This window comes from Pinus tabuliformis, chromosome 2_2 (genome assembly GCF_031772625.1).
Source record: "Pinus tabuliformis cultivar Carrire ecotype Pingquan chromosome 2_2, CPIR1, whole genome shotgun sequence".
Classification (NCBI taxonomy): Eukaryota; Viridiplantae; Streptophyta; class Pinopsida; order Pinales; family Pinaceae; genus Pinus; species Pinus tabuliformis.
This window is the reverse complement of record NC_142300.1, coordinates 811,912,921-811,939,837: the sequence shown is the minus strand read 5'-3', so window position 1 is coordinate 811,939,837 and position 26,917 is coordinate 811,912,921.

The window sequence follows — 26,917 nt, the reverse complement described above, 5'->3', positions numbered from 1 at the left end:
TTACTGATGAACCTCAGTAACTCTCTTTTACCCAACAATTATCAGTTATCATTATCAGTTATTAGTTAAAGAAACAATTACTCCCCCTCTGCTCTTCTCTTACATAAGGAAAGGGAGAAGCAGGGAAGGGAGATGGCTTTTTCTAGAAAATAAAAGAGAGGAATTCCTTGATCTGAAAGAGGTTTTGGTGGGAACAATTCTTGAAGAGACTTCCCAGGAGGAAGTAGAAACCATTGCTCGCTGGACCTGGAGTCTTGAGGCCAAAGCAATAGAAACTGCTACATTAAAGATAACCAATTGTTGGGAAAAGAAGCAATAGAAACTGCTACATTAAAGATAACTGATTGTTGGGAAAAGAGGAGCTTTGGTGGAGAATACTTGGACGTGATTGCTAGATTCTCATTGGAAGGGTGGAGAGGTTCATTCATCGCAATTTAGTATTGCAATAGCAGATAAGTGAAATTGGTTAATTGTGTTATCATTATTCTGATTAAATGCTAATCTGTCCATAATATGCAAGTAGGAAATAAACATTATGATATTGGATTTTGTGTTTTCTTTAATTCTGTGTCACTTAGAAAAAGAATGTAAAAATGTAGAAGTTAATTTAGGTGTGCAGGTAATAAGTTGTTAGGAGAATGTACATATTACAATATGTGTAGGCTAAACGTACAAAACATGTACCATGCTTCCTGAACGCATTTGTTCGTCTACCTAGATTCAAGAATCTGGGCAAGGGTCAGACTGTGCATCCATTTCCTAGAAAAGAGTCTTTTTAAAGGAGAAACAAACTAGAATATGCAATAGTATATGAAAAGAGTAGACAAGTGATTACAGAGAAGAATGAAACTAACGAATATGAGATAGAATATTTCTTTTTGTATGTGAATTGAAAGGAAAAGACAAACAGATGATAATTCATACTTATTCAGGATTAATATTGACAAGCAAACGAGACTAGTTATATCAATGGTAAATTCAAGCTATCTTCTTTTAATTGTGAAACTAACACGACATACCAATAACCATAGGAATGGAATTCACATAAAGTTATCAACGCATTAGACATTTGAAGAGACATATGCATATATATATGGCTATATTCACCCTGAAACAGTGGAAACAACACCTTCAATGTTAATCAGGGAAAACTCAAACATATTAGTAACCATAACCCTCTTCTGGAATGTAAAATAAATAATACAATAACTACAATGCAGATGCAGAAAAACCCAAATGAGAGGGCTTCTATTTAAAGATAAAATAATACTTTAAACAATTAAATAACCTTCAGATTTGTTCAGAAGGTAGTCCTGGGAAGGACGTTCTGAAAGTGGAATAACCAAGTTGAAGAATCGAACTGAGGTTCCAATTGTATAGAATAAATTATTCACGGAAAGATTAGGAGTAATCTTACCTAATAGATTAATCATTATATAAAAATGAATAACTATTAAATGGTTATGCTGTTGATTTATTCGCATTGATAAGCTTACAAAAACGAGAACCCAGAAATTACAGACATCAACATGCCAAAATGTCCCAACTGAAATTGGCTGAGGGAGTCGTAACAAGAAGTAACATAATCTATGTACATGACTTAACAAAATATGGATAGTAACCAAAACGAGGGAAAACCCCCAGAAGAAGAAACCCTCATTCAGGGCAAGTAGGACCGGCAACATTCATTTAAGGAAAGACCTGGATACCCGGGGGTTTTTCATTGGAAGAAACCAGGCTATGCAAAGGTCTGGTAACTGCACCCATCCTCTACTCGAACCAACCCTACACCATAAGCATGGTGGTTCAACAATTTCATTCAGTTAATAATCCAAATAAAAGAGGGTAATGTAGTTGCATAACTAAACCTGCACTAAAATGGCAAGAGATGAACCCTCATTCACTTGAGGGAAAGCAGGTGTAATAGAGGCTTTCTTCGACATAGGCTCCAGACACCATCGCGGAGGCAACACCTGCAGAAACCAAGCCAACGTTAACACCCTACCAATGCGAGAATGATTAAACTAGTGAGGCAAGAATTAACATAGAACAAAGAGCAAAGATAAACACCCAAATTCAAGATTAGAGTAAGGATTTACCTGATAAGAGAAAATGATTTCAAAACGATAGTATGCAGCCCAAATGCAAGCCTATTCGTAAATAGGAACGCCTGGAAAGTCCTTCACATTGCATAGCAGATGGGAGAAGACACAATGCAGAAGAACTTCATCACAGAGACCAAAACACAGTTTCTAGAGCCATACCCAGCAGAATGAGCTTAGAAACCAAACAAGCGCCAAGTCGTAAGGGTTTACCATTGAAGTTCAGCAAGGCATCGAACTCATATCCTTCCCTGAGATGCACTTTGGACAATAGGAGGCACATGATAAGAATGAGTTCCGACAATTGGCGGCCATCCAACCATGGACCAACCAAATAAGGCCGCGAAATTCAACACAACACGATGTGAGATCTGGGAAATCACCCATGTAATACACTCTTGTACAACCTTGTCGGTCATGTATTATAGCGGTTATGATAACATTAATCGACATAGTTGGAATCTGAGCCCTTTAATTGTGTGGGACAGTGTATCCATGTGTACATTATAATGCATTAAGACCATATGTTGTGATATCAGTAATAATTAGTCACCATCGTAAAGATTTTTTTATATATATGGTATAATGTAGAATAGTTATTATATTTAGGTGTTACAATTGGTATCAAAGCCTTAGGTTGCTACATTGAGGACGGGTTGAATAATTTTAGAAATAACCAAAATAATTTTGATGCACATAGGAGCACCAGACGTAACCCAAAAGCATTGGTACAGTTGGGAGAAACAAATGCTGGCACCAATGCTGCTTTACTAGAAATAGTCCAACAATTAAGAACAGAAATGCAAAACCTACATGCAGATAATGAAAGACTACGTTTCGAACAAGAGAAAATTATGAAAATTTTATCAGATAGAAAGAATCGGAGGAATCCAGACCCTAGTCAAGGAGAAGAAAACAAAACAGAAACCTGTAGATAGTAAGAACAACATCAAGAATTCGAAGGGGGACAAAATGGTATTGAGGAATAGTCAGATAAGGTTCCAACAAAAGGGGATTAAAAAGGCAAAAGACATAACTTCAGGGGGAATTAAAAAAGATCAAACCACCAAACTATAATGGTGAAACGGAAGAAGTGGTGGAGACCTGGATTATTAATATGAACAAATATTTCCAAATATACGAATATGACGAAAATTTGAGAGCAAAGCTAGCAATCTATCAGTTACAAGGAAAGGCCACCCTGTGGTGGGAAGAAATCAAAATAATCAAGGAAATTAATGAGAAAGAGGTTACTTGGGAGAAATTTCAAAAGCATTTTAAGGATAGATATATGACTCAGTGATTTTATGACGATAAAGAAAAAAATTTTAATGACTTGAAACTAGGACAACAAACTATGGATGAATTTATAACTAAATACACGTCACTATTAAGATACGTCCCTTATATTTGTGAAGAGAAAGCTAAAGTCCAATGCTTTATCAACAGCCTGCTTGCTTTCATGAAAGAGAAATTGGAATTTGATAACCCAAAAACGATGGATGAAGCAATTCGGAAAGCTCGGATCTGCTACCAGCAAATGAGACAGAAAGGTGAAGTGCATAAGAATTGGCCAAGTAAGAAGGGGTAGATTTTTTTTTACAAATAATAAGAACATGAAGAGTTCAAGAACTAGATTCCCAGGATACAAAGTACCAAATGGACCTGTTAGTCAAAATCAATAGAAGTACAGACCTTAGAATGATATAAAACAAAATTAGGCATCAAGTAAGTTGGAAACTAGTCAGGTTCCCCGACCACAGTTGCAGTGTTGGGGCTACGGGGAACCCCATTACTACAAGAACTGTCCTCATAGAGGGAGAAAGAAACATACCTCGGATCAATGCAGCATTAGAAGATCGCCAAGTGGATTATCAACCTTCAATGGTGGAGCTTGAAGGTAAAATATCTGATCACCATGTTTTCATTTTAATAGATCCAGGTGCTAGTTTGAGCTATTTCCATCCTAGAATAGTTGATGAAAGCAATCTAAAAGGTTCAAAGTTTAAGAACCCTTGGTTGGTTCAATTAGCTACCAGTGCAAAAAGAAGAGTTTGTGCAAAAGTAGAGGGTTTTGAAATAAAATTAGCAGAACAACAAATTAGGACAGATTTAAATATATTACCATTAGGCTCCTACGATGTCTTGATAGGCATGGATTGATTTTCTGTCTAATGGTGGTACTAGAATAGAGATCAGGGAGTCAAAAGACAAGTCAAGTTACGATCTGTTACAGCGCACCAACTGGCAAGATGTATGCGTAAGGGCTATCAAATCTATGCGGTTCAAGTGGGATTTACAAACTCCAAAGTTAAAGTGTCAGCCTTAGAAGAAATACTTGTAATACAAGAATTTAAAGATGTGTTTCCAAAAGATATTCCTGGACCACCACCCAAGAAAAACCTTGAATTTACCATAGAACTGGTCCCCCAAGCGACATCGATATCAAAGGAACCCTACAGAATGAGTGTTCTTGACTTAACTAAATTAAAAATCCAGCTGCAAGAGTTTCTAGGTAAAGGGTATATCTGACCCAGTGTATCCCTTTAGGGAGCCCCGGTACTATTCGTAAGAAAGAAGGATGGTACTATGCTGTTGTGCATAGATTTCAGACAACTAAACAAGCTGACCATAAAGAATAAGTATCCCTTACCCCAATTTGACGACCTCTTTGATCAGGTTAAAGGAGCAGTGGTATTTCCTAAGATTGACTTAAGATCTGGATATCACCAAATTCGAATTAAAGACGGAGATATCTTCAAGACTTCTTTTAGAACCCGCTATGGCCACTACGAGTTTGTAGTCTTTCCATTTGGACTTACTAATGCCCCAGCAACCTTCATGAGCATGATGAATGGAGTTTTTCATTCCTATCTAGATAAATTCGTCCTTATATTCATTGATGACATTCTTGTATATTCCAGAAGTATTGAAGAACATAAATAACACCTTCTCATAGTATTGCAAACCTTAATAGAAAATCAGCTTTTTGCTAAATTCAACAAGTGTGATTTCTATAAAGATCAGATCCAGTACCTAGGACACATTATATCCTCTGAAGGTATAGCGGTCAATCTAGAGAAAATAAATACCATTATGAATTGGCCTTTTCCAGCCAATGTGGTGGATATACATTGTTTTATGGGACTTGCAGGTTATTATAGAAGATTTATAAGGGGATTTTCCAAGGTCGCTTACCCAATTACTTCCTTACAAAAGAAGGGAACAACTTTCAAATGGTCAGAAGCTTGTCAAGAAAGTTTTGATAAATTGAAGCATTTGCTCACCACAGCTCTGGTATTAAAAATTGCAGATCCTGAAGAGGATTTTATAGTTTGCACAGACGCATGCAAAGAAGGTGTGGGTGGCATTTTAATGCAGAATGACAAGGTCATCACTTACGAATCCCGTAAACTCAAGGAACATGAACATAAATATTCTGCTTACGATTTGGAGCTAACTGCGGTGGTGCACGCCTTAAAAGTATGGCGGAATTATTTGTTGGGGAAAAGATTTCTGCTCAAAACAGACCACAGTAGCCTAACCAGTTTTTTCAATCAGCCTACCTTAAACGCGCACCAAGCTCGATGGACTGCATTCTTAAGCGAATTTGATTTTGAAATCAAGCATTTGAAAGGAAAAGAAAATAGGGTGGCAAATGCGTTAAGTAGGAAGTTGCACCACATTTATGAGATTTCTTTTAGTCAAGTTGAACTTAATTTTATGGATCAGCTAAAGGAGGCAGCCCAAAGGGATCCTAAATATAGCTATCTATGGCAGCATGTAAAATTTGCATAAGGTTCAGCAAAGCAAAGGGAGTATAGTATCAACTCTTAAAACTTATTGTTGTTTAGAAATTGTATTTACGTACCTAATTTGCACAAGGTTCGGCAAAGCAAAGGGAGTATCGTATTAACTCTGAAAACTTATTGTTGTTTAGAAATCATATTTACGTACCTAATCAATTGTCTTTAAAGCAAAGTATCTTTAATGAATTTCACAGAAGCCCCTATGCTGCTCACCCGGGCTATCAAAAGCTTTTGATGGCTATCAAGAAAGCCTACTACTGGCCTGGAATGAGAAAGGATATTGCTGAGTACCTAGCTAAATGTCTAGAGTGTCAGAAAGTCAAGGCAGAACACCAACACCCTGCTAGATTGCTGTAGCCACTATCAGTTCCTGAATGGAAATGGGATACTATAACTTTGGATTTTATAACTAGATTACCGCGATCTAAAAGACAGAATGATTCAATTATGGTTGTGGTAGATAAATTGAGCAAGGCAGATCATTTCATACCTATCAAATCCACATATGAAGCTCAAATAACCGATATATTCATGAAGGAAATTTTCAGGCTACATGGTATGCCGAAAGTCATAATATATGATCGGGATGTTAATTTCACCTCTACTTTTTGGAAAGCATTGTTTATCAGGTTAGGTACACAAATCCACTTCAGCACCGCCTATCACCCCCAGACTGATGGGAAAACTGAGCGAGTGAATCAAGTGGTAGAGGACATGTTGTGCATGTATGTGATGCAACAACTTGGGAAATGGGAAGAGTATCTACATCTAGTAGAATTCGCATACAACAATGGTTATCATGAGTCACTTAAAATGAGTCCTTTTGAAGTACTTTATGGAAGGAAATGTACCATACCCGCAAACTAGAATAGTCCAAAGAATAAAATGGTATTAGGACCAGATATGTTGGAGGAAATGTATAAAACAGTGAAAAAGGTTCGACAAAATTTGAACGCTACCCAAGACAGGCAAAAAACGTACGCTGATAAAAATAGAACTTACCGAGAATTTCAGGTGGGAGATCACGTGTATGTGTAGATTAAACCAAAGCAGAGTATGTTAAGGTGGGGAAAGTGTGCTAAGTTGGCCCCCCGGTTCTGTGGCCCATTTGAAATTTTGGATAGAATTGGGCCAGTGGCCTACCAACTAGCCCTGCCTAGCCACATTCAGGTCCATAATGTATTCCATGATTCCCTTTTAAAGATGTGTATGATCCCACACATATCATAAGTTGGCAAGAATTTCAGGTGTATATATATATATATATATATATATATATATATATATATATATATATATATATATATATATATATATATATATATATATATATATATATATATATACATATATACATACATATATATATATATATATATATATATATATATATATATATATACATATACATATATACATATATACATATATACATATATACATATATATATATATATATATATATATATATATATACTTTTTTTTTGCTAAAGCAAGAGTAGGACCTTCTAATTCATTAAAGATATACATAAATTACATCAATCCACAAGGATTTGTGGAAAAAGGGAGGGTCCAGAAAACCCAACCAAAAATAGGTAGAACGCCCAACTTACAACAACACAACCTAAAATAGGTACAAGGCTGAACAAAAATGAAACCGAAATCAGAATCAGAACATAGGACTGAGTCGAAGTCAAAAGCGAGAGTCCCAACAATTCGAGGGAGTGTTGAGCTGGCTTTGACTTAAGGTCAACTCCCCAAATTACCAATCTGCCAAAAGAGAGGAAACGTGCAGTTCCAATCCAATGGCCGAGAACTATTTCGCTATGGTAAGAAGCGCGAACTTTACCTCACTCGACCACCAACTAGCTCGATCGTTCCCCACTGTCGAACTGCTATGGAAGATCCAACAGCCGACGATCATATCGCACCGGCGAAATTCACTAAACATTAGCACGTGATGAGGGAAGTTTTCAAACTGACCCCACTGCCACGTGTTGCAATTTGAATGTGATCGCTTCAAAATAAGAAAAAACGTTTTTCCGCCCACAAGGCCCGTGATCGCTGGAAAACTGTCCCTCACCCAGTAATCCGACCTTGGACAGAAAGCTAATGGTATTGCGGCCGCCGAGGTTGCTTTTCGAATTGTTTTTACTTCCAAAGCTGAGGAAAGAAGAGACTCTCCTCCAACTGCCCAGTATCTCATAATCTGAGCCATCCAACTGGCTATAAAACTGATTAACAAAATTACCTGGGATCCGTAGCCTTGGCTCCTCTTCTAAACATGACTCTATCTTCTTTTGTCTGTTCATGCCAAATCGTTTTTAACTTGCTCGGGGGCATCTCTTGCCAGTTCAACACTATCTTGTTTTGAGTACTGGTAACACCTTGATTGGCTAAAAGATCCCCCATTTTATTCGCCAACCTTCGAACATGTTTAAAATTGACAGTATGAAGGCTCTGTAGGTGAATCTGAATCCATTGAAAGCCCTGGATCAGCCTCCAGTTTTTTGAAACTTTTTCTGACTTGGTTCCCCAGCTGATCCTTTTGACTGAGTTGATGATAATCTCTGAATCCACCTCAACTAACACATTTTGATGGTTTTCCTGTTTCAGGAGATCTAAACATTGTTCCATAGCCATTAATTCCGCCATGTTATTGGTGGCTTTCCCTAAATGACTATGGAAGATGCAAGGAACACTACCTTTCTCATCCCTTAACACACCTCCATAACCAGCAATGCCCGGGTTGTCTTTTGACGCCCCATCAATGTTGAATTTCAAATAGCCCTTGGGGGGAGGATGCCAGACATCAAGCTCAAATCCCATGGAGATTACTTTCCTTACCAGTCCCTGCAGAGTAAGATCTTGCATATCTAAATCATAGAGAATTCTCAAATCAGCAGCAATAGGAGGGTTCTTAGGAAAATTTCTCACAATGGTGCTAACCGTTTCTTTGAGTTATTTTAAGATCAACTTAAAAATGTGTTGGGATGGCCTTTTTTCATTCTTGAAGATTTTGTTATTCCTTTCTTTCCAAACATTCCAAATGATGAAACTAGGGAAGATGGCCCATGCTTAGCCAAGTACTTCATTTTCAAAAAAGTTTTTTCTCCAATTGTTTAGGGTGTTGATGATATTCCACTTGTCTCTGTCAGTCTGGTGGAAAATGGAGGCAAAATAATCCCACAGACTAGAGGTGAAAATGCTATTGTTGAGAAGGTGCTCCATAGTTTCCACTTGAGCTTCACAAAGCTGACATCTGGAGGGCCCCAGCATAGCCCTCTTCCTAATGTTATCCCAAGTTAGAATTTTCCTATGCTATACCAGCCACATGAATAGTTTGATTTTCATCCAACCTTGGTGTCTCCATATTTCAAGCCACATCTTGTCCAGAGCTTGTGTATTCAGGTCAAGGAGAATGAGTTTTGCTTCCTTGAGATTAAAGGCTCCCTCATTCTTGTAGCCCCATCTTAGCTGATCCTACCCTTTTGACTTTAGAATCTTCCTTTGGTCTAACATTTTTTGTAGAGTTTCTGCTTTAGCTTTTAGTGGGTTGTCCTCCCTAAAATCCAAATTTCTCCATGTTCTCCATTTTCCATTGCTGTTGGCTTGATCCCAAAATTCTTTTACTTTCGATAACCCTTTGGTTTCTGTATCATCCTTGAGATCCCTCCAGTCATCTTTGAGAAATATGGGTTCTTGCTGCCATCTATCCTCCCAGAATAGGGCCAGATTTCCATCTCTGATCTCCCAGAAGCTGTTTCCTTGGACTAAGTCCCTATTATCTTAGGCCTTATTCCAAAGGTATGATCCCCTTCTATGTCCTGACATTCTTATGAGATCATTATTTGACCAAGTGCTGGCATATTTTTCTTTCCAGATCCTTGCCCACTAAACCTCTGGGTCTTTAACCCATCGCCACCATAATTTAGCTCCTAAAACCTTGTTAAGAATTTCAGGATCATCCAAACCAAGGCCCCCGTAGATTTTAGGTTTGCAGATTTTTTCCCAAGCTACCAAGGCCCATTTTTTCCTTTCTTGCCCCTTGCCCCAAAGAAAATATCTTTGAATGGTTCTGAGTTGTTGCAGGACTCCATTTGGTGCTGGAAGCGCAAAAAGCATGAAGACTGGGATTGATTGTAGGACCGCCTTGGTTAACACTAGCCTACCAGCCAAATTTAAAGATCTGGTGGTCCATTTCCTGATTTTATCTTGCAGCTTGTCAATCACTGGCTCCTAGATGCTCTTGTGTAAAGGCTTGGCTGTTAGCAGAACTCCTAAATATTTTGAAGGGAGGGACTCCCTTTGAAAGCCCAAAATCCTCGAAATATTTCTCTAAATAACAATGTGAGAGTTAAAGAAAAAATCTTAGATTTGGAGAGATTAACTTCCATACTTGAAGCCATAGCAAAGTATCTCAGGATTTGCGTGTAAGCTAGAGCTTCTTTAAGCGTGGGGATGCCCTGCAACATGGTATCATCAACAAATTGCTGATGAGTTAAGGCCTGGTCATATTCAAAAAGTTGGATACCCTTGATCTCACCCACTAATTTAGCTTGATTGATTGCTCTATCCAGTCCTTCCATCATGTGTATGAAGAGGAAGGGAGAGAGTGTATCTCCCTTCTTGAGTCCTCTTGAAGGGATAAAAGTCTCCGAGGGAGAACCATTGACCAGGATAGAAAAACTGGGAGAAGAAACAAGGGCCATTACCCATCTGATCCAGTTATTATCAAACCCAAAAGCTGTTAGAATTTTTGCATATAGTTCCAATTCAGTTTATCATAAGCTTTTTCTATATCCAATTGCATGATCATTCCTGCTTTCCTATTGATAGTCAATGAGTGCACCACCTCATGAGCTTGAATGATGTTATCAAGGATTTGTCTTCCTTCCACATATCCAGACTATTCAACCGACACCAGGGTGGGAAGAAGAGGTTTGAGTCTATTGGCCACCACTTTGGATATTATCTTATAGACTACATTGCATAAGGCTATGGGTCTGAACCTATAAGGGGTTTGAGCCACATCTTGTTTAGGGATGAGTGAAATGAAGGTGGTATTGAGAGCCTTCAATATAGTTTTGTTCCTTCTGGAGTCTTCCACTACGTCCAGAATGTCCTGCCTCACTGTGTTCCAGCACGCTTTAAAGAAATCCACATTAAATCCATCTGGGCCTGGTGCCTTACCATTTTGCATTTCTTTTAGGACCTCACTGACCTCCTCTTCCAAGACTGGTCTATTGAAGTTGAAGTTATCTTCTCTGGAAACTAGCTTATGTATATTGTTTGAAATAATCCTGATGTATTGATCCCTGTCTAAGTTGGTTTCATGAGCAATACTCCGAAAGTGCTGAACTAGAACTGCTTCTATTTCTTCATGAGAATTGAGCAGGTTACCTCCCTCGTCCTTAATCGAAGAAATCATGTTGTGAACTCTGTTCACCATAGTGGATCTGTGGAAGAATTTGGTATTACGTTCTCCTTCTTTTATCCATTGAACTTTGGATTTTTGACGCCAGAAAATTTCCTCTTGTTTACATAGGTTTTCCCAATCCTGATGATATAGAGTTTCCTGATCTTTTTTATCTTTGTCAAAACCCTCCCTGATCAGGGTTTCGTTGAGCTCCTGCATTTTTCCCTCAACCAATGTTTTTGCTTCAAAAATGTTGCCAAATTCCTTCTTGTTCCACTCCTTGAGCCGAAGTTTGATATGTCTGAGTCTTTTTTGGAGAAGGAACATTCTTGTGCCCTGAATATTCAGATCTTCTGCCCACCAAATGGAAATGAGGTTGCAGAAATCTAGGTGGGAGAGCCAGATGTTTTCAAATCTAAAAGGTCGATTCTTGGGAGTACCAATGCCCTGAATTTCCAGTTGCACCGGCCAGTGATCAGAGCCTCCAAAGGGAAGAACCCTAGCAACTATGTCCTTATCCGTGATCATAAGATCTTTAGATATTATGAATCTGTCTAATTTGGATGCCACCTGAGACACACCTCCTCTTTTATTGTTCCAAGTATATGTGCCTTTCTTCATAACAATATCCACTAGCTTCATCTTACCTATGAAGGATTGAAATGCCCCAGAGTCCTTTTTCAGAATTCTCGTACCCCCTTTTTTCTTCATCGGTGATTTGATCATGTTGAAATCACCCCCTAAGATCTAAGGGATACTTGCATGTCTTTCCCTAAGATCCTATAGGGAGTCTAAAAGCTTGAGTTTACCATCCAATCTTTGGGGGTCGTACACATTCGTGATCGGGTAAATTTCTTTATCTCCCATTGGTTGAATGACCATTGATAGATAGTCTCTAGATGCCTCTGCATCTATGATATCAATTTTTTGGGGGTTCCAAAGCGTGAGAATTCCTCCTGCTGAATTTTCTACTTTGACTTCCAGAAACTCAAATTTATTGAGCCATTTGTTGTGAATCTCTTTTATTTTTTGCATGGAACATTTTGTTTCTTGGATGAAGATCATCTCAAGGGCTACTTGTTTCATTCTACTACTAAGTAGTCTTTGTTTTCTTCTACTTCCTAGACCTCTTATATTCCATAAAGTGAACTTCATTATTAAAGATTTGTAAAATATTAACTGGATAGGTCTTTCATCTTACCTGAGTCTATTATTAGCTTTCCACATTCCATTAATAGTTCGTTTTTATTTTTCTGGCCTCGTTTCTTTCCTGGGATCCTGGGTGCTAATACTGGTGTGGTTTTCATAGCTTTCACCCCCTCATTACCCTGTCTTTCATTTCTCCCTTTCTCTTCTAGCCCTTTGGTTTGAGTTTTCCATAAGAACAGTTGTTGAACTCCGTGGAACTCTTCTGGAGGTAACGAATAAACTCCTTCCCTGGTACCTTGTTTTAAGAATCCTTCTAGATCTAGATTCTCTTTTTCAAGAATCTCATGGAGTTCGTTGTCCTCCATTTCCATCTCACTCTCGGTCATTTCCTGGTCCGTCTCTAGTTCTGTGTCACTCATCATTTCTCCTTTTTGTTTATTGCTGTTTTGGGTTTGCTCATCATTTTCTTCATTCCCCTCCTCCACTGGACTGTCTCCCTTGACCTGTTCTGCTTCCATATCACATCCTCCTCTTCTAGGGCTTGAAACTTATTTTGACTAGCTCGTTGTTTTTCTGGTTGAAGTTTCTTCGACCCCATTTTGCTTCCCTTGCCTTTCTGGACCACCTTTTGGAAGCTTTCAAAATCTTTCATGGTGTTTGCTTTACCCTTGTTTTCCATTTTGTTGAGAGGGAAATCCCTGAACAAATTCCCATGTTCATGGAATTTACGACATCTGAATGGAATATGTTCATAATCCACTGTTTGCACCCATTCTTCATCAAACACTTTCAAGATTACCTCATCCAGTAAGGCTCCCAAAAGATCCATTTCCACACATATTCTAGCAAAGGATGTGTATTTTCCTCTTCTGGTTGCCTCAGAGGCTTTGACAAACCGCCCTAGCTTGTTTCCTATGGTAGACAAGGATTCCAGTTGCCAGTAATCCAATGGTAGAGAGTAGAGTCTGACCCAAACTGGAACCGAGGTAAAAATTTCCCATTCTGGGACAAAATTCATGACCTATGGTCACATGTACAGGCCTACTGCTGCATAAAAGTAGGGCCGTCCTTCAAACACTCTGTCCTTATCCTCAATATTTGCAAAAACGATAGTAAAGAATCCCTTTGACCCCAAATGTAGGTCTATTCTTCCTTTTGGTTTCGAGTGGTATTTAATCCATGTTTGTAATGCTTTTTCAGTGGGACATAAGCCCATGAATTTACAAATGATTGCATAAGTCTGCATATGATCCCGATGCACCTGCAGAGCAGGACCATTCAAAAATACTTAGGGCGAGATAGTGGTTTTGGGATTGCATGGTCTTTTCTACATTTTGTCTTTTGTTTCCTGTTCTTCGTCCTTTTCCTTGCTTTCTATGGTATTACTATTCTCCATCATTCTGGAGCCATCCTACTTCTCTTCCCTGTTTTTTTGTCTTGCCTCTGAAGAACCTCTATTTTCTTTTATCGGTTTTTTACCTCTGCTGGTCACTGCCTGTTTGTAGGAGGGAGTGGAGCTCCCTCCTTTGCATCCCTCCATGGAGAACAATTCTGCAAACCTGTAACCCTAGCTCGAAAATTGCCTCCGCCGATATCGTCTCCAAAATCCCTATGGAGAAATCGTTAAGGAAATCTAAACAAACACACACACACACACACACACACACACACACACACACACACACACACACACATGTATATAGATGTGCATAACACATAATTTACTTATTTAAGGATGTAGTGGTTATGTACATGTCAATTATATAACAATGATATTTGTGGCAGGTCGAACCAAAAGGAGAATTCCTGGTCGAACCCCTGCGCATACTCGATCAGAGAGAAGTAACATTATGGAAACAAGCTATCGTCCAGGTTAAAGTGCAATGGAAGCACTTCAGCTCGAAGGAATCCACTTTGGAAGATAAAGACTTCATGCAAGAGGCGTATCCGGAATTATTCCAGGAACATATGGAAGAATGAACACCGGGGACGGTGTTCCGCTAAGAGGGGGAAGATGTGAATCCCATGACTTTAAGTTCCTTTTACTTTCATGTTTTTAATTTTATAGTGAGAAAATGAATTCTTGTTTTTACTTTTGAGAAATGGACAATAAATGGATTTAGTGATAACAATAGTTTAATTTAATAAAATAAAAGTTATAGAAGATATGATATGGTTCCATGGGAATTTTAAAAGAATTATTGATGAACCTGAGTAACTCTCTTTTACCCAACAATTATCAGTTATTAGTTAAAGAAACAGTTAGACCTCCTCTTCTCTTCTCTTACATAAGGGAAGGGAGAACGAGGGAAGGGGGATGGCTTTTTCTGGAAAAGAAAAGAGAGTAATTCCTTAAGCTGAACGAGGTTTCAGTGGGAACAATTCTTGAAGAGACTTCCCAAGAGGAAGTAGAAATAATTGCTGGCTGGACCTGGAGCCTTGAGGCCAAAACAAGAGAAACTGCTACATTAAATATAATTGATTGTTGGGAAAAGAGGAGCTTGATGGAAGAATACTTGGACGTGATTTCCAGATTCTCAATGGAAGGGTGGAGAGGTTCATTGATCACAATTTAGTGTTGCAATGGCAGATAAGTGAAATTGGTTAATTATGTTATGATTATTCTGATTAAATGCTAATCTGGGCATAATATTCAAGTAGGAAATAAAAATTATGATATTGGATTTTTTGTTTTCTTTAATTCTGTGTCAGTTAGAAAAAGAATGTAAAAATGTAGACGTAAGTTAATTTAGGTGTGCAAGTAATAAGTTGTTAGGAGAATGTACATATTACAGTATGTGTAGGCTAAATGTACAAAACCTATACCATGCTTCCTGAACGCATTATTTCATCTACCTAGATTCAAGAATCTGGGCAAGGGTCGGATTGTGCATCCATTTCCTATAATAGAGTCTTTTTAATGGAGAAACAAACTAGAATATGCAATAGTGTATGAAAAGAGTAGATAAGCGATTACAAAGAAGAATGAAACTAACGGATATGAGATAGAATATTTCTTCTTGTATATGACTTGAAAGGAAAATACAAACAGATGATAATTCATACTTATTCAAGATTAATATTGACAAGAAAACTAGACTAGTTATATCGATGGTAAATTCAAGCTATATTCTTTTAATTGTGAAACTAATCCGGCGTACCAATAACCATACGAATGGAACGCACATAAAGCTATCGACGCATTAGACATTTGAAGAGACATATATATATATATATATATATATATATATATATATATATATATATATATATGGTTATATTCACCCTGAAACAGTCGAAACAAAACCTTCAGTGTTAATCGGGGAAAACTCAAACAGATTAGCAACCATAACCCTCTTGTGGAATGTAAAATAAATAATACAATAACTACAACGCAGATGCAGAAAAACCCAAATGAGAGGGCTTATATTTAAAAATAAAATAACACTTTAAATAGTTAAATAAACTTTAGATTTGTTTAGAAGGCAGTCCTGGGAAGGATGCCAAGAACGACGTTCTGAAAGTGGAATAGCCAAGTTGAAGAATCAAACCGAGGTTCCAATCGCATAGAATAAATTATTCACAGAGCATTTAGGAGTAATATTACCTAATAGATTAATCATTATATCAAAAATAATAACTATTAAATGGTTATGTTGTCAATTCATTCAAACTGATAATCTTACAAAAAATGAGAACCCAGAAATTACAGACATCAACATGCCGAAATGTCCCAACTGAAATTGGCTCGGGGAGCCGTAACAAGAAGTAACATAATCTGTGTACATCACTTAACAAAACATGGATAGTAACCAAAATGAGGGAAAACCCCCAGAAGAAGAAACCCTCATTCAGGGCAAGTAGGACCAGCAACATTCGATTAAGGAAAGACCTACATACCCAAGGGTTTTGCGTTCGAAGAAACCAGGCTGTGAAAAGGTCTGGTAACCGTACCCATCCTCTGCTCAGACAAACCTACACCATAAGCATGGTGGTTAAACGATTTCATTCAGTTAATAATCCAAAGAAAAGAGGGCAACGCAATTTCATAACCAAACCTGCACTAAAATGGAAAGAGATAATCCCTCGTTCACTTACCCAAGGGAAAGAAGGTGTAATAGAGGATTTCTTTAACATAGGCTCCAGACACCATCGCGGAGGAAACACCTGCAAAAACCAAGCCAACGTCAACACCCTACCAATGCGAGAATGATTAAACCAATGAGGTAAGAATTAACATTGAACAAAGAGCGAAGATAAATTCCCAAATTCAAGATCAAAGTAAGGATTTACCTGATAAGAGCAAATGATTTTGAAACGACAGTATGTAGCCCAAATGCAAGCCTGTCCGTAAATAGGAACACAATGCAAGCCCTTCACATTGCATAGCAGATGGGAGAAGACGCAATGCAGAAGAAATCCATCACAGAGACTAGAACGTAGCTTCCAGAGCCATACCTAGTAGAATGAGCTCAGAAACCAAACGAGCGCCAAGTCGTAAGGGTTTACCCTCGAAGTTCGGCAAGGCATCGAACTCGTCGCCTTCCTCGAGCTATACTCTAGACAACAGGTTGCACACGATAAGAATGAGTTCTGACAGCTGGCGGCCATCCAAACATGGACAAACCGGATAAGGCCATGGAATGTCAACACAACACAATGTGAGATCTGAGCAATCAACCATGTAATACACTCTTGTACAACCCTGTTAGTCATGTATTATAGCGGGTATGATAACATTAATCGACATAGCTGGAATCTGAGCCCTTTAATTGTGTGCTACCATGTATCCATGTGTACATTATAATGCATTAACACCATATCCTGTGATATCATTAATAATTAGTCACCATCATAAAGTTTATATATATATATATATATATATATATATATATATATATATATATATATATATATATATATATATATATATATATATATATATGTGGTATAATATAGAATAGTTATTATAATTAGGTGTTACAATATTTGCTGTATTTTTTGATTGAGACGACATATAAATGTTAAATTTTACGTTAAATGTTAAACATTTACACCTACACATCTACCTTTATAGTAGTTGTAGAGTTCCTCTTGGCGTAATTATTTACATTTATATAGTTTAAAATAATATTATTATAATGATTTTTATGGTTTTGAGTGTGGACTATGTCCTAAGTCTACTTGGCTAAGAGATCGTTTTCCTTGGAAATAGAGAAATCGGTTAATAGCCCAATACCCAGAGGTATTTGTCATGAGTGAAAGCCTGCCCTTTACAAACCACTAGATGGTAGTACTAGCTAGCTTGGTTTTCCTTTAATAATAGTGATGAGTCAGCTTGCATTCAGAGATTAGAGCCAGTAATGGTTGCCCTCACTTTTTGTCCGACAACTAAATTATGATAAATTTTCCCATTGTAAAAAAAAACAAAACACTTTTTAAAATTTAAACGTTATATTTTACCTTTTTATTTTTTTTAAAATAATTGATTTTAATTTCTTTTAATTTAAATTATATTTATGTAACACCCCCAAGTTGCATAAAGTTCCATGAAGATTATTATGTTTGTTTCTACTAAAAATATATTTTAAATGTTATTAAATTTGATAAATAATAGGAAATGTTATTGGAAAAAGTCAAGAAACACATGTGGTAATTACCTAAATTATAGTTGGTAATATTTTAAATAAGACTATTTGTTCATTTAAAATAAAAGTTGCCAAGAAGTAGTTATCCTCTGCTTGAGAGAGGTAATATAGAGAGGGGCAAGGAGCAGAAAAGGCTCCTAGAGCTGGGTGGAATAAACCAGTGGGAGAAACTTGCTCAATACGATCAACAAAGAGTACAATTGGAGGTTGGACCGTAGTCCTGAGGCCTTAGTACAGACTATAACTAGACAAGATCCAGCATTGAAAGGATTGAAGGTGCTTAGCGGAGAGTCTGGACGTGATTGCCAGACTCGCGGCTGGGAGGAGAGACCTTTCGGAAAACATTGTTTTTACAAGTTAACGGTCAAACTGAGGTAGCAAGTTTCATAATAGACTTAATGTCAAATCATAAATAGTATTATATGTAGTAGTCATTAATATCTGTTTACCAGGTTAATTAGAAAACAGAACAAGAAGCTATCAAAAGTATCACTGTCAAACTGTAATTATAACTTTCATAGTAACTACTAATGTATATGCAATCAATTACTTATACTAGACTGTAGTTATTAACATGGAATGCATAGGAAAGTGATTACAATCATAAACTATCTTATCAAATAGTTTGCATGTTTTAGGAAAGTCCCCAGAATACAGACCCTCTGTTAGCGGTCACAAGGTTAAATTAACATGGAACATAAACTTTCATCTGGAATAGAGTTAGGAAAAGTTCGGATTCTGTCAAAATCTCTGAATATGCTAAACAATCATAACTGTAATTTCGAAAGAAGCCTGAAGGTAAAATCGTGACGCATTATATATATAAATTCTTTATTTTAACCATTGAATGCATAGAAATCCAAAGCATAGCTATCGCAGGCCAATCAAAATTCATAGCCTCAAGAATGTTCTAAACATATGTATATCAAAAGATCGAAAACTAGCAGTAAGATATGAAACCCCATTATAGTACTACTACAGTATAACCCAGTTATTCACATTTAGGAGAAATTACGTGCAATATCAAACGGCCAAACTGCGTACAAACTTCATATAAATATAATTAATTCGGTTCGGTATATGAAAATACAATAACGAGTACTGAGATTAACCTCAAACTGCTGGGAAATAGTACTGCCCTTAAGGTTTAAAATTCAGTTTTACATACAGAACCGTAATATGATTAACCACACAAAAGTCGGTTAAACATTCTTTACAGTTATAGTCCATCAGAACCAAACCATTACATTCAACCAAAAATGTAGACTGTCACGAGAGACCGTGACCAGACTTGCAACTCCTTCATTCATGAATAAAAAGAAAACCGACCTTCGTAAATTTTATGACAGAGTCTAGCTCCAACCTGAAACGCTGAGGTCACAATGTAAGAGTCTGGGTACTTAAAAGCCGAAGGATCGAATTCAATAACCACCAGAGTATTGCATACCTGCAAGCCAATAGAAGGTAATATTAGGCCGGCCTATAGGGTTAAAATCAGTGGATCATCTCTAATAACTTAGATAAAAAAGATATAGAAATAGGTTTACCTGAGATAGAAGCACACTTTCGGTAAAGTCGCCCACCTCCAAAGGAAATGAGAGCTCTGTGTTAGCAACTAGAAGGCCAATCTAGGAGGAGCGTAAACCTTAGAATGGGCATGAAATGAGGGCAGCCAATCAAACATTTACTAAATTTTAACAACTTAACAAAGGTAGATGAGATGGGGGGTTTGTCGACTTCGTCCATCCTTGGAATCATTCCAGTCATCTCTGTACAACGGCAAAAAAACCAAACCCTCATTTCGTTCCTATTTATAATCAGTGATTCCCAAGGAGTGAACCTTGAGCAAACAAGACTTTCGAGATAGTAGAGAAAGAGTTACCTTGTTGGGTATGACAGACAAACCCTCCTACCCTTAATCCTGGTGGAGTGCCTTTGGCAGAGCTTCGCCAAAAGCCATAACCGAAAACCTTGCAGAGCAGCGCGAAGCCAGAGTAAGCTTGAAACAATGAGGAGAGTCGACGCTAGTGTGGGCAAGTGGTTAGGGTAATTCGCAAACCCATCCCCGTCGTTGTATCGAGGACAATAGATCAAGGGTGGAGATCACAATAGATGGCGGGCACACAACTCAGTCCTGGCCCTCGGCATGTACAAGAACCGCGTGGAGGCACAGACCATGGCCATCACAAAATGACCACGTGTAAAGCCATGTGCATGTAGACCTGCCATGGTGGTAACCTTTAATTACATTCAATGGTAAGTACAACAGGAAAATGGCATATCCCTCAAGATTACAAGCCATTAAAGATATGAAATATTGTATGTACGCAAAATTATTAATGAATAGATTGGGGATAGTGCGAAGCATAAAGATTTTTTTTTTTTACTATGTATATTTCGATTTTTGTAAAGTTTTGATGTTACAAATGGTATGAGAGGCAAGTTCGTACACCGAGTACCTTTGGGAGAAGCTATGTACAGGAGCTGTGTGCTTGAATTTTTGATTAAAAACTTTTAATTAAAACTACTTATGTGTGAATATAGATGAGAGGCAAAAAAAAATCATTGTAGCAAAAAGTACAACAAGTGCAACATGGAGAGGAAATTAGGACCACCTGAATAGCCTAGGGAATCCTATGTAAATGCTAACCCAGATATTTGGATTCAGCTGGGCGAGGAATCCTGACAAGCCAATGCAATATTACTCGAAATAGTGCAACAGTTGCATGCTGAAATGACTAGTTTGAGAACATATAATGAACGCCTGTGTGTAGAACAAGAATGAATCTTAAGAAATTTGTCCAACTGAAAAATCATCACCATCTAGACCCTAGTGTAGAGAATTGGGAAAAGACCCCGACCACTCAGCATAGGGAAGAAAATAATGAATTTTCCGAAAGAAATAGAGAGGAGGATGAGGGGCACTCAAACAATGTATCTGACCAACGGAAAACTAAGAAACAAAAGTCAGAACAACAAATAGAACTACAAGGAGAGTTTAAGAAAATTAAGCCTTCCCTTTTTGAGGGAGAATCCGAAGATGCTGCGGAAGCCTGGTTAACCGATATGGGAAAATACTTCTAGATTTATGAATATACTGAAAAACTGAAGGCACGATTGGAAATTTACCAACTGAGGGGGAAAGCGACTCTCTGGTGGGAAGAAATTAAGACAGTAAAGAAAATTGATGAAGAACAGGTCACATGGAATGAATTTCAAAAACATTTCAAAGATAAATATCTAAATGAACGCTGTTATGATGAGAAAGCAAAGGAATTCCATGAGCTAAGATTGGGAACCTTAACTCTGGATGAATACGTGACTAGATTCACATCCTTACTCTGCTACGTGCCTTATATGCAAGAAGAGAAGGCCAAAATGCAGTGTTTTATTAGTAGCTTACCAAACTTTATGAAGGAGAAATTGGAATTTGACTACCCTAAGACAATGGATGATGTTGTGAGAAAGGTCCGAATTTTCTATCAGCAAATGAAATAAAGGAATGAAGGGCCAAAAGGGGGATCAAGTAAGAAGGGTAGAAATCTGATCCCAAGCAGACACCCAAAATTTTTTAATGATAATAATACACAGCGAAAGGCATTCAACAGGTTTTCAGCCATAAATCCACCCAGAACTACATATTCTGAGAATAGGCCAGTTGAAGGGGTCACAAAATATGCCAACGATCAGCAATCAAAACTACCACTACAGTTCTGGGTTGCGGAGAACCCCATTATTACAAAAATTATGCACAAAGAGCTAGAACAAAGCAATTATCAAACATGCAAGAAGCATCCACAGTTGGTGAAGTGGCAAGGAGCATAGCGAGAATTAATGTTGCCTGGGACGATTATCAGGCCGAATTCCAGCCCATAATGATCGAATGTGAGGGTATGATTTTTAAGCAACCTGTTCCTGTTTTATTTGACCTAGGTGCTATCTTAAGCTATGTCAGTCCTAAAGTGGTTGAAAAATGTCAGTGAGTAAGCAAAAAATTTTCAAGACCTTGGCTAGTACAACTAGCCACTGGCACAAAGAGGAAAGTTAATGCTAAGATAGAACGCTGTCCCATAACCATTTCTGGGCAACCTATTTATGTCGATTTTAATATATTACCCTTGGGCTCTTATGACATACTAATCGGGATGGACTGGTTGGAAAAATGTTGGTCTTTGGTAGACTGTAAACAGAAAATTGTAAGTTTTGTTTCAGAATCAGGTCAACGGAGGGAATTACAAGGAATAAAATTTTGCACCAAGCTGCATCCTATTACTGCCAACCAATTGGGAAAATTCATTAAGAAAGGGTGTCAAATTACGCCGTGCAGGTGGGGTTTACAAACTCTAAAAATAAAATGACCTCGCTAGAGAATATTCTCGTAATTCAGGATTTTGTAGATGTATTTCCGAAAAATATTCCTAGCTTACCACCCAAGCAAGATATTGACTTCACCTTTGAGTTAATTCTAGGTGCAACGCCCATATCCAGAGCTCCTTATCGCATGAGCATACCTGAATTGATAGAGCTCAAAATTCAGTTACGAGAGCTTCTAGATAAAAAATCTATTCGCCCCAACGTGTTCCCTTGGGGAGCTCCCATATTATTGTTACGGAAAAAGGATGGAACCCTCAGATTGTGCATCGATTATCGACATTTGAACAAGCTAACTATCAAAAATAAGTATCCTTTACCACGCATTGATGATTTATTTGATTAGGTACAAGGAGCTAAGGTATTCTCGAAAATCGATCTGAGATTCGGGTACCACCAGATAAGAATAAAAGATGAAGACATTTACAAAACAACTTTTCATACTCGTTATGGTCATTACAATTTTGTGGTATTTCCGTTTGGCCTCACAAACACTCCAGCTACCTTTATGAGTCTAATGCATGGTATTTTCCAGCCTTACCTAGATAAGTTTGTGTTGATTTTCATAGATGATATATTAATATATTCGAAGAATCAAGAGGAACACAAAGAACACTTGAGAATAGTGATACATACATTAAGGGAAAACCAGTTGTATGCCAAGTTCAGCAAGTGTGACTTCTTCCAGGATCAAATTCAGTATTTGGTTCACGTCGTATCCATAGAAGGCATTGCAGTAGACCCAGAAAATATCAAAACAAACATGGAATGTACAGCCCCTAAGAATGTCGCTAATATCAGATCATTCTTTGGATTAGCTAGATATTATCGTAGATTCATCGGGGGGCTTTCAAATATCGCTTTTCCAATGACATCTTTGCAGAAAAAGGGATGTGATTTCCAATGGACAGCAACTTGTCAACAAAGCTTTGAAAAGTTAAAACATTTGCTTACTACCGCACCAATATTAAAAGTAGTAGATCTGGAAAAGTCCTTCGTAGTTTGCACGGATGCAAGCAAGGAAGGTGTTGGTGGGGTGTTGACACAGGAGGGTAAAGTGATTGCTTATGAATTTCAAAAGTTGAAGGAGTACGAGCAACGATATTCAGCTTATCACCTTGAATTGACAACAATTGTACATGCACTCAAAATGTGGAGGCATTACCTTTTGGGGAAGAAATTTTTGCTGCTAACTAATCGTACTAGCATTACCAATTTCTTCAACCAATCTAGCCTAAACGCCAGACAGACTAGATGGACGGCTTTCTTAAGCAAATTCAACTTTGAAATGAAACATTTAAAGGGGAAGGAAAACCGCGTGGCTGATGCATTAAGCAGAAAATGACACTGTATCTATGAGATCCGAATGAGCCAAGCAACCTCAAATATTCCTGAAATCATAAAGGAGGCAGCTAATAGGGATCTAGAATATACTTTCCTTTGGCAACGAACAAAAGAAGCCTTACGGAAAGAGGAAAAATCAGAACTTGAAATAAATTCCTATAATCTTCTTACTTTTAAAAACATAATTTATATTCCAAATCAGACCTCGATTAAACTGTTAATTTTGGATTAGTTTCATAAGAAACCTTGTGCTGGTCACCCAGGCTATCAAAAAATGTTTTCAGCTATTAAGAGGGGTATTTTTGGCCTGGATTAAGGAAGGATATTGCAGAATACTTATCCAAATGTTTGGAGTGTCAACTAGTTAAAATGGAACACCAGCATCCAGCTGGATTGTTACAGCCATTACCCATTCTGGAATGGAAATGGGAGACTATATCCTTAAATTTCATTACTGGTTTTCCCCGCACAAGGAAGAAACATGATTCTATTATGGTTGAGGTAGACAAGTTGAGTAAAACAACCCACTTCATACCTATGAAATCCACTTTTAAACTAGTGGAAATCGCGGAAATATTTATGAAGGAGATATTTTGCTTGCATGGGATACCCAAGGTAGTGATTTCGGATAGAGATGTAAAATTCACATCCACCTTCTGGAAGACTCTTTTTGCAGGACTAGGTACTCAAGTCCAAGTTAGTAATGCCTACCACCCTTTAACAGATGGACAGACTGAACGAGTAAATCAGGTGTTATAAGACATGTTACACATGTTCGTGATGCAACAACCACACAAGTGGGAGGATTACCTCCATCTAGTGGAATTTTCATATAACACGGACATCACAAATCACCCCTAAACATATAATTATACCAACGATAAAGAGGAATATACTAAACCGTGTCTTATTCTCTGACTATTGTTTCATCGTGTCTCGGTATGATGTAACTTTGTTGCTAAATAAATACATGTGTGTCTTTGTTTGTACCTGTATTAATGTTCATAATTGGTTGTAGTTAATTGTAATGATGGGTATTTGTAAAAGGAAAGGTCGTTGCAATGATGAATGTTTATTGTGCATATAGTTGGTGTAAGTTTAATTTAATTTTATATTTACTGTATTATTTTTATATTTTTAATTAATTAATTTAGATAAGGATTTTATTTTTATTGATTTAATTTCTCTTAAATATGATAATTTCAAAATTATATATTAGTTTAAATTTATTTTATTTTCTAATCTATCAAGAGTTAAGAGGGATCAAAGTTATTGAGATACAAATTTATTTTAAAGTGAAAATGTATTTGATCTTTTTTTGGCGCTTGATAGATCCAAAGTTAAGAGGGATCCATGTTAGTTTTATATACACATACCATATCTAGTTGGATTCATCCTTCCCTCTCTCTCTCTCCTTTCTCTCTCTCTCTTCCCTCCCTCCCTCTCTCCTTCTCTCTCTCTCTTCCTTCCTCTCTCTCCTTGTCTCTCCCACCTCCCTCTGTCTCTCCCCTCATCTCTCTCTCTTTACCCTCCAACTTTGTAACTATATCCCTCCCTCTCTCCTTCTCTCTCTCGCCCTCTCTCCCCCCTCCATCTTTATGTCTTTCTCTCCCTCTCTCTCTCCTCTCCTTCTCTCTTTCTTCCCTCCTCTCCTCTCTTTCTTCCCTCCTCTCCTCTCTCCCTCTCTCGCAATCTCTACCTTATCACTGCCTCTCTCTCTACCTCTATCTCTTTATGTCTTTGTTCTTCCCTCCCTTTCTCTCCCTGTCTAACTCCATCTCTGCCTCCCTCCCTCTCCTCCTCTCTCTCTTCATTCCTCTCTCTCCCTCTCTCTTACACCTCCCTCTCTCTCCTCCCCATCTCTCTCTCTCTCTCTCTCCTCTCTAGCTCTGTCAGTTTCCCTCCCTCTCTCCTTCTCTCTCCCTGCTCCATCTCTCTCTCTCCCCCCTCCATCCATATGATGAATAATTTTCACTCTATGTAATCAATGCTATATGTAATGTCTAAAATATTTTGCATTTTAATTTTTTATTGTGAAATGAGTTATGGTTTTTCTGCATGTGGTATTGATAAACCATGGTACTCACCCATGGTATTGTAACAAAAATAATTTACAAGTTAATAATATCCATGATAAAGTGGGGGTGGATATCCATGGTTAAGAAACTTGTTATATTGTAAGTATTAATTCTTTATGTGCTTATTAATTAAATTTAAATACAGTTATGGAATCATTCTTAGTCCTCTCAAGGCACACTCTAACAATCAATTTGTCTATTGATCACTATTAGCTTATTATTGAAGAATGCAAATTATAATGTTTAACTTTGAAAAATATTTTTTTTTTTCAATACATTAAAAAAAACTAATTTTAAAACATTTGATTGGACCATAACTTGAAGGTCTTATTGTAGTCTTTGCACAATATAATGTGATGTGGATAATTGTCTTACATATTTTATGCCATAATTTATTTGCAATATTCATGCATAACTTTTAGATATTTGTGTAATGATTTTTTGTTCTTATGCTTTGTAATAAAACCATCCAAAAACAAAATACTTGAAAATAACTTATACTCAAGTAAATAACATATCTACCATCAATTACTTGCCATCATAATTTAAGCAAACCTTTTGCATAAAAATGGATAGGAATAAGATATAAAAATATATATTTATAGGAGTTATAAAATGTAAAAATATACTCATAGGGGTTACTTCCTACCATTATTGATGTTTTCTTCGGCCCTTATGTAGGAGTAAAATTGTAAATGTGCAGAGTTACTAGTGGTTGCTACCCACCAAAATTTATTCAAGTTTTTTTTTCTTGAGTAAGCAATTTACTTATCCAATTCACATCTCAATTTATTAGTAATTGTCAAAGGAAGACTATTGGATGATTTGTCTATCAACCATTATTAATTTAGCATTAACCAATGTAACTTATAATTATTTATGCAATTTATCCCATAGCATAATTACTAACTTGAGTTAGAGGTGCGCAAAACAAAATTACAATATAACACATTGAATTTTGTCATTTTTAATTTTCTATTACAAATCGAGCCAAGAT